We start from the raw sequence: 8,485 nt of genomic DNA, 5'->3' as shown, positions 1-8,485 counted from the left end.
TTTAGACCTCTATAAATGCCCTTTTCCTCCTAGCTCTTTCCTCTGTTTCCTTTTACTTTCCTCTTGTCCCACTATCATCCTCAGCCTTCATTAGGGTTTCAGTAATTTCTCTCGGTTACATTACCTGCCCTGCTAGGCCTCCTACACCCTCCTTGCCACTGATTTTGGACCACTTGTTGTTCCCTTGTCTCTGGGTTGGTTAACACCACTTTCTTTCCCCACCTCCCCTTCTCCTCTGTCCCCCTGGAACCATCGTTCCTGTTGTTTTCTCCTCCAGATTGTTTATCCAGCCTATTCTTATCTAGATAGACCTGCAGAGATAATAATAACAAGACAGAGCAAAACAAAGCGACAAAAGAAAACAAAAACAATGACAACAACTATAAAAAGTAGTGACCCCACCCCTAAAAAGAAGAAAGACCCATAAATAGTTCAAGGTCTGTATGTTGACCTTTAGAGTGTTTTCTGGTCGGGTCTGATGGGTGCCACGCCCTGGCCCCAAAGTCTGTTTTTGGTACTCCCTTGGGACTTCCTTGCTCTGTTCCCCGTGCTGTTCTGTTTGATGCCCTTAGTGTTTGCCTGGGTGTGGTGGGGCATGTATTATGTTCCTGATGTCATCTCATCCCATAGCTTCTCAGGTCTTGTGGACGTGATTATTTTTTTAATTGTCTTTGAGAGTTTTTCATTAACCTGATGAATTCCTTTTCTTTTTGTCTTTTGTTATAGATTTGTTCCTCTTCAGTTTATGTTAGTTTGGTAGGTAGTGTGCTTCTAGTTGTTTGTCCATTTCTTCTGTGTTTCTTCTATGTGTTTGAATTAGTTGGATCACAGTTATTCACATTATTCTGTTCTTATCCTTTAATTTCAGCTGGTCTGTTCAGTTGCCATTCTGCTCTGGAGGAAAAGCATGGATTGGGAGCTATCCCTCAGTTCCTTAATTATTCTTAGGCTATGTGCCCCTCGTAACGTAAGAAGCTTCTAAGACAATTGTTTCTTTCTGTTTGTCTATTGTCTATCAGTCTACCTACCTACTGTGCATTTTTATAGTTTTTACCATGTACCAGGTACAATTCTGAACATTTACAAATAATTGCATAATGTAATTCGTACAGCAATCCTATAAAATAGGGAACATTATTAGTACCACCATGCTAGTCAAGCGGGGCAAGATGAGGTTGCAGTTATGAACAATACCAAAATATCAGTGTCTTAACCAATAGTATTTCTTGCTATTGGGAATCTCTCTTCTAAATGATAACGATCCCATTTGGAACATGTGACTTAAAAAAAAATCATTTTATTGGGGGCTCGTACAACTCTTATCACAATCCATATATCCATCCATTGTGTCAAGCACATTTGTACATTTGTTGCCATCATCATTCTCAAAACATTTGCTTTTTACTTGAGCCCATGGTATCAGCTCTTCATTTTCCCCCCTCCCTCACGAATCTTTCATAATTTATAAATTATTATTATTTTGTCATGTCATACACTGTCTGACGTCTCCCTTCACCCACTTTTCTGTTGTCTGTCCCCCAAGGAGGAGGTTATATGTAGATCCTTGTACTCGGTTCCCCCTTCCTGCCTCACCCTCCCTCCACCCTCCCAGTATCGCCACTCTCACCACTGGTCCTGAGGGGTTCATCTGTCCTGAATTCCCTGTGTTTCCTGTTCCTATCTGTACCATTGTACATGCTCTGGTCTAGCCAGGTTTGTAAGGTAGAATTGGGATCATCATAGTGGGGAGGGTGGGAGGGGGCGAAGAGGGAAGCATTTAGGAACTAGAGGAAAGTTGTATGTTTCATCGTTGCTACAGTGCACCCTGACTGGCTCGTCTCCTCCTCTTCTGAAAGGGGATGTCCATTTGCCTATAGATGATGGGCTTTTAGTCCCCACTCCACATTCCCCTTATTCACAATGATATGATTTTTTGTTCTTTGATGCCTGATACCTGATCCCTTCGATACCTTGTGATCACACAGGCTGATGTGCTTCTTCCATGTGGGGTCTGTTGCTTCTCAGCTAGATGGCCACTTGTTTACCTTCAAGCCTTTAAGACCCCAGATGCTATATCTTTTGATAGCCAGGTACCATCAGCTTTCCTCACCACATTTGCTTATGCACCCACTTTGTCTTCAGTAATTAGGAACAGGTGACTTTTAAGGTCCTGGAAGCAATGGAAGAAAAGGATGGAAGGAGACACCTCCGTTCTTAACTTTCTCAACCATAACGTTCTTAACCTCCTCTCTTCTCATCATAGTCCTCATTGCTTTCAAGTCAGTGCTGATTCATAACGACCCTGTAGGACAAGGTAGAACTGCCCCTGTGGCTTTCTGAGATGGTAACTGTTTACGGGAGTAGAAAGCAGCCTTTTTCTCCCAAGGAGCAACTGCTGCTTTTGAACTGCTGAGCTTGTGATTTGCAGCCCAACATGTAGCCACTATGGAGCAGGACCCAAACCAACTGCTTAGGAGGCTGGGATATGTAAGGGAGCCCATGGATGTTGAGTGAGTGCTGTCTGTCCTGGCCAGAACCACATTTCTGATAAATTATGTTATTTGTCAAAGGTCACACGCTAATAATAGCTGAGGTCAGATTTGAGCTCAGGCAGCCTAGCTTCAGAGTCCAAACTACTAAGAGCATGGAGGACTACTGTGTCTCTTTTGTGCCTGCTATTTAAAGCAGTATCTCCAAAGGCTGGCAGAAAACTGCCTGTGAGATCAGTGAAAGGATCCCATGTCTTTACGTGGGTATTTTAAGGAATATTATGGGAAGATGCTGATTAAATGTGATTTTCATCTTATGCCAGATTTTAGAATATACTCTTAGGTAAAATGTAACTGCTCTGTATTATGTGTTCCACAAGCATTTGTTGTCTTCAAATAATCCTGTTCACCAGCCTTGGAAACCATTTGAAATGTGAGTTTGGGTCTTTCTTATTTTAATGTTTTTGGGAAGACACATTCTTCCCACCCCAGCTGCCTTCCATCCATGATGTCATTATGTTGTCAGTCCACAGCTGGGAGCGTGGGCCAGTTTGTCATGGGTGACTGCATGTTACTTATCACATAAATGGCGAGCCCTTCTCCCACACGTGCCACCATAATTTAGCATACTCTTTCACCTGTCCACCTCTTCTCAGTTGCTAATTTCTTTTCCATGGTTTTTAAAAATAGCTCCATTTTTTATATAGCCAGGAACAACACTTAGGCGTATAAAAAATAAGTAAGATTCTGACTGGCCAGCCAAGATTCAACTATTCGTCTCCTCCTATGCAGAGGAAAGAAGGATGAAGAACATTTAAGATACATGGAAATAATGAGTACAGTAGACCAATAGTCCACACAAGCATCAGCCTCCATGACTGAGACCAGAGGAATTAGATGCTGTCTGGCTACTCGACCAACGGCTCTGAGAGGGATCACATTAGAAGATCCTGGATGGGGTGGGAGAGACGTGGGGAACAAAACTCTGCATCATAAATAACCCCGTTTACCAGGCAGAGGCCGGTGGAACCTCTGAGATGAAGGCCCGGGGTCACCCGTGACATCTGGAACGTAGCGCACTCCTGTGGCCCAATTTTCAGCCAAACAACAGACTGGTCTCTAAGGTGAATTCTAATACTAGTGAGGTACACATACCTTGGAATAATCAACCCTTTAACGTTAAAAGGGCAGCATTGGCCCAAGGACAGAGTCCAAAGGGCAAGTAGGCTTAGGAAAGTGGGAGGAGTAGAAATGAGAAGTACGGGGAGGAAGGAGGGTAAGCTGTATCAAATTGCAGGGGTTGCAGTCAATGACCTGACACAAAATGTGTATGAGTTGTTGACTGGAAAACAGATTTGCACTCTAAACCTTCAGCCAAGTCACAACGAAGAGTTACAAAGAAACAAAACAAAACAACTAGATTTGGTTTTGTGTAAGAAAATACATGGTTGTTGAAGCTCTCAGTGAAATGAGAATGCTCGATGGACTCAGAATGGGAGAGGAGAGTCTGCTATTAGACCAAGGGTCAGCGGGAAATTAAATAACTGTGGAGCTGAAACATCTTTCAAAAGGGTGTTCCCACATGGGGACACAATGACATATTTACTCCTTGATCCATGTATATACAGATGCATGCACGAAGGGGCTTCAAAAAGTTGGTGGAAAATGGAATTAAAAGACAATGGAATTTTTCCACCAGCCTTTTAATGTCCCCTCATATATGTAGTTTTTTAGCTTTTGTGTCGTCTACAGTTACTTACACTGCACAGCCAAAGGATATTTGTTATATCCTCAGTCTTGTTATCTTTGGGTAGATGCTTATTTTGCCCTCTTGGAAACTCACCGCTCCCTCTGCAGAAGGCAGACCTTTCATTGGTGAACGGCAGAAAGGCAGCACTGTGCGAGATGGAGTAAAACCAGGAATTAGTTACAGTATCACTGGCAAGTTCTACAGAGCCACAGCTGAGAGGCTATTAGGTTTGGGTTCCCCCCCCACCCCTTATCTTTCTCTTCTTTCCTCTCTCTCTCTCTCTTTCTACTTTGTTTTCTTTTTCAGGACTCATGTTTTCCTCTAGTCCCCATGGCAAAAGTCCAGCCCCCAAAATTCCAGGGAAGGACTATGATTGGTTCAATTTGGGATGCGTGCCCACTGTTAATCAGCACCCAGGGTTATACATAGTTGAGATGAGGAACAAGGGTATATTTCCTAGAATAAGTAGAGTTCCCCTAGCTCAGTTATTTTATCATTTTCTTCATTTTTTCCCCCCAGCCCTGTACTGATCTCCTCTTGTGACTGCAGAACTTCCTATATTCCAGGAAGGATTTCCTCTACCATTCCGAGTCCATGTAGTTTATTGAGCTGATTCTACCTCTGGCTCATGGGTAGAACATGTGGCTCAGGCCTGGCCCATAAGATCAGTGAATCCCCTGACCATGATTGCTACCCAAATGGGTCCAATCAGGGATGGTGAGGGCATCCCAATTAAAGCACGTGTTAGACTGCTGATGTGGGTGATGCAAACTGGAGTCTGAGCCAGGGGAAAAAAGACTAGTGCCTAGAAAATGCTACGGGGCAATTCTACTTTGTCATATGGGATTAGTATGAGTCAGAATGGACTCCACAGCACCTAAGAACAACAACAGCCATCAACTAGTTCGAATCAAGTTTCTGATACTTGCAAATGGAAGAGCCCTGATTGATAGGTTCTCTTACGTGGTGTTGCCCAAGCTACCTTCTAGTCCTCTGTAGTAGTCAGTCCTCTGTATTAGCTTTCCCTAGGTTCTGGTGCCATAACAAATCACCTCCATGCCTTAGAGCCACAAAGGCTGATTCTTCACCCTTGTCCCATGTTGGCTGCGCATCAGCCCTCATTCTGTGGCCCAGGACGAAGGAGCTGCCTCCTGCAGAGGGAGAAGCACAGGGGCTGAACACTGCAATGGCACACTGCACATCTCGAATTTCATCAGCCACTGTAAGTCGTATGGCCAAGGTCAGTATCAGTAGGGAAGTTGGACTCCCACAGGGAAGAGCTTCAAGGCACACATGTGGCAAAGAGTAACCCACTGCCATTCAGTCATTACGCTCCTGTGGGACAGAGTGCAACTGCGTGCTAGGGTTTCTGGAGCTGTCAGTTTTTACAGGAGCAGACTGCCTCATCTTTCTCTCGTGGAGAAGCTTAGTAGATTCGAACTGCTGACTTTATAGTGAGCAGCCCAATGCATAACCCATATCCCACTAGAGCTCCTTATGGCCAAGAGTAGGGATACACAATCTCTGATAGGGTTGTTGCTGTTGTGCTATCATTTTAAACTCATGGTGACCCCATGTGTCACAGAGTAGAACTACTCTAGGGATTTCTGGACTTCCATAGTCTTTTAAGAAGCACATCACCAAGTCTCTCCTTTTGCAGTGCTGCTGGATGGATTTGAACCACCAACCTTTAAGTTATCAGCCAAGTATGAACTGTGCTACCTAGGGACCTAAGGGAAAGGAACGATGATTGGGGACAAGAGCACAATCTATTTCAATCATTCTGCTCTGATCAAAATTTGACTGAGGGTATCTGGGGCCCCAGTGTAATGAGTTATAATGTAACGAGGGGCAGTTCTACCCTGTTGGCTTTACTCCTTCTTAGAAGTCCAGAACCATTTTGAGACATACAGTCTTGTCTAAACTCACCAGTCAGAAGCAATGCAATTATTTGCTATCAAATTTAGAACCGGATAATTTTGGATTTCCATTTGGACCCCAAAGAATTGTCCTGAGAATTGGTAAGTTTCATTTGAAAAAATAAATGAGGAAATAAGCACAAGGAATAAAAGCTCGCTGCTGCCTTTCTGGTCTCGGCCCAGGGGAGAGAGCGCATGAAAGCAGTCACTAAAACTGAGCCCTTCAATGAGACAAAGGCTGTGTTTTAGAAGAGAAGAGAGAAGGTTGCTTTGGGTGAAATGTCTTTTCAACCAAGTTCTACGCTTACAAAAGGAAGAGGGGAAACTCCACACTGCTTTCATGTTGGTGAAAGGTATTTCATGACCAGAACCTGAGGGGACAACAAAAGCCTCTTCGTGCCATTTGAGGACAAGCACATGCCGCATGGCGCTGTTTGTGCCGAGGTTAATGGTGGGGCCAGGAATTACACAGGAAGCTGCATGCATTTTGCACTAAAGACCCTAATTAAATGGTGACATTCCCCACTGAATGAAAATGAGATCCCTTTATTTTATCCTGTGGAAGGATAGATTTCTGTCTCAGGCGTTTAAGAAGCCAGAGAGTCTCATGAGAGCAGTAAGTCAGTTTAGCTCCTGATTCCTCTTCACACCGGAAGGAGAGCTGCTCTATGAGCTCAGGATGTGCTGAGGTATATCGTCCTCCCTCTTACTGGAGGTCTGACATTCGGTGGCCCTTTCTCCAGGGCACCAGTGCTGCTTCTTTCCTTTCTTGCTGTTGCTAGAAATGACCACAGATGGTTCTGGGCTGTAAACATCAGAGTCACATACAAGCTCGAGTTATAAACCAACCCCCATCCCCTTCCTCTAAAGCCTGTTTGTTTGTTTTAAACTGAGACAAATAACATCAAAACATTAGTAGAATTATTACTGTGTTATTATGTTAAGCTATTTTAGTTATCTGGATGTGCTTTTTTGATATTTTATGCATATACTCTATACTAAAACAAACACGAGATGCTTACCGAACTGTTCCAACATAAGTTCAAAATTGCTTTAAGGACAGATTTAGGACTAAAACTAATTTGCACTCTGGGAACTGCTTGTATTGGGAACAACCCCAGAAAGCCTGGGAAAGGCAGCATGGTGGACACATACAGGTTTCAACTTTAGTGCTGCCATTTCTTAGATGCTTTATTACTTTCCTGTATGACTATAACTAACACTAATTTGGTAGCCTAAAGCAGCACAAATTTATTCTGTTACAATATTGGTGTCCAAAATCAGGGCAATTTCCTTCTGGAAGCTCCTGGGGGAAAAAATCAGTTTTTTGTCTTTTCTAGCTTCTAGAGACCATCTGCATTCCTCGGCTCACAGCCCCTTCTTTACATCGCCCATACCTCTTGCTTCTGTTGTCATCTCTGTAGTAATGTCTCCTTTTACCTCATTGGGCTTATCTGAGCCACTCAGGATAATTTCATCACAAAATCCTGATCGATCACAACTGTCAAGTCCCTTTTATCAAAATAGTTTTTTAGTATCTATTATTTAGTATTTAGTATTCGTATGATGTATAATTCGATCACATACTATTTTATGATTAAAATTGATAAAAGTACCAAGGATTCTTCTGTGGTCTGACTTGGGAAGAGAGGTCCCTGGGGAAGGAGGGCGGCACCAACGAGTTACCAAACTAGGTGACACCACCCCTATTAATGCCACTGCTGCTCTGTCCTACAGGGTCACTATAAGCACATCCACTCAATGACACGCAGCAATGATCTTTGTGAAGGGCTTTACATCTGGTTGTGCTTTCTTGGTCTACAAAAACAACTTAATATCTTACCTAATGAAAATGGATAGAATTTGACACTAAATTTCTAATGTAAAGCAAGCTTTCTTCCTCCCTACATTGTTGCCAGGTGCTGTCCAGTTGGTGCTGACCCGATGCACAACAGAATGAAACTCTGTCTGGGACTGCCATCCTCTCACCTGTTCTCATGTTTGCCGCCCCTGTGTCAATCCATCTTATCGAAGGTCTTCCTCTTTTTCGTTGTCCTTCTGCTTTACCAAGTGTGATGCCCTTTTCCAAGGACTGATTTCTCCTGACAGCATAGCCAAAGTATGCGAGGCAGTTTCACCATCCTTGCTCCTAAGGAGCATTTTGGCTGTACTTTTTCCAAGACAGATTTGTTTGTTCTTCAATATGGATTATAACTTAATGTAAAGCAAACCCAAATCCTCACAACTGAATCAAGAGGAAATATTATGATAAATATAGGAAAGATGAAATTTGTACTTTTTCCAAGCTGGTATTTTCAATATTCTCA

At 43.1% G+C, this 8,485-nt stretch overlaps 1 protein-coding gene and 1 non-coding gene across 2 annotated transcripts in view; both read left to right on the top strand.

Annotated features, from left to right (window-relative positions):
* The window catches only part of IQCK (IQ motif containing K), a 128,439-nt gene that overhangs the window by 40,948 nt on the left and 79,006 nt on the right, over positions 1-8,485 (top strand). The gene's annotated exons all lie outside the window — the stretch shown is intronic.
* Positions 4,954-5,023, top strand: LOC115868013. The gene has a single exon (XR_004045374.1). It is a non-coding gene; the product is annotated as a small nucleolar RNA SNORD104 (small nucleolar RNA).

Source organism: Echinops telfairi, unplaced genomic scaffold, assembly GCF_000313985.2.
Source record: "Echinops telfairi isolate 266 unplaced genomic scaffold, ASM31398v2 ScPeMD7_5;HRSCAF=22, whole genome shotgun sequence".
In the NCBI taxonomy this organism is placed as follows: Eukaryota; Metazoa; Chordata; class Mammalia; order Afrosoricida; family Tenrecidae; genus Echinops; species Echinops telfairi.
Note: the sequence above shows the minus strand (reverse complement) of the source record. Positions and strands in the feature narration are given on the sequence as shown.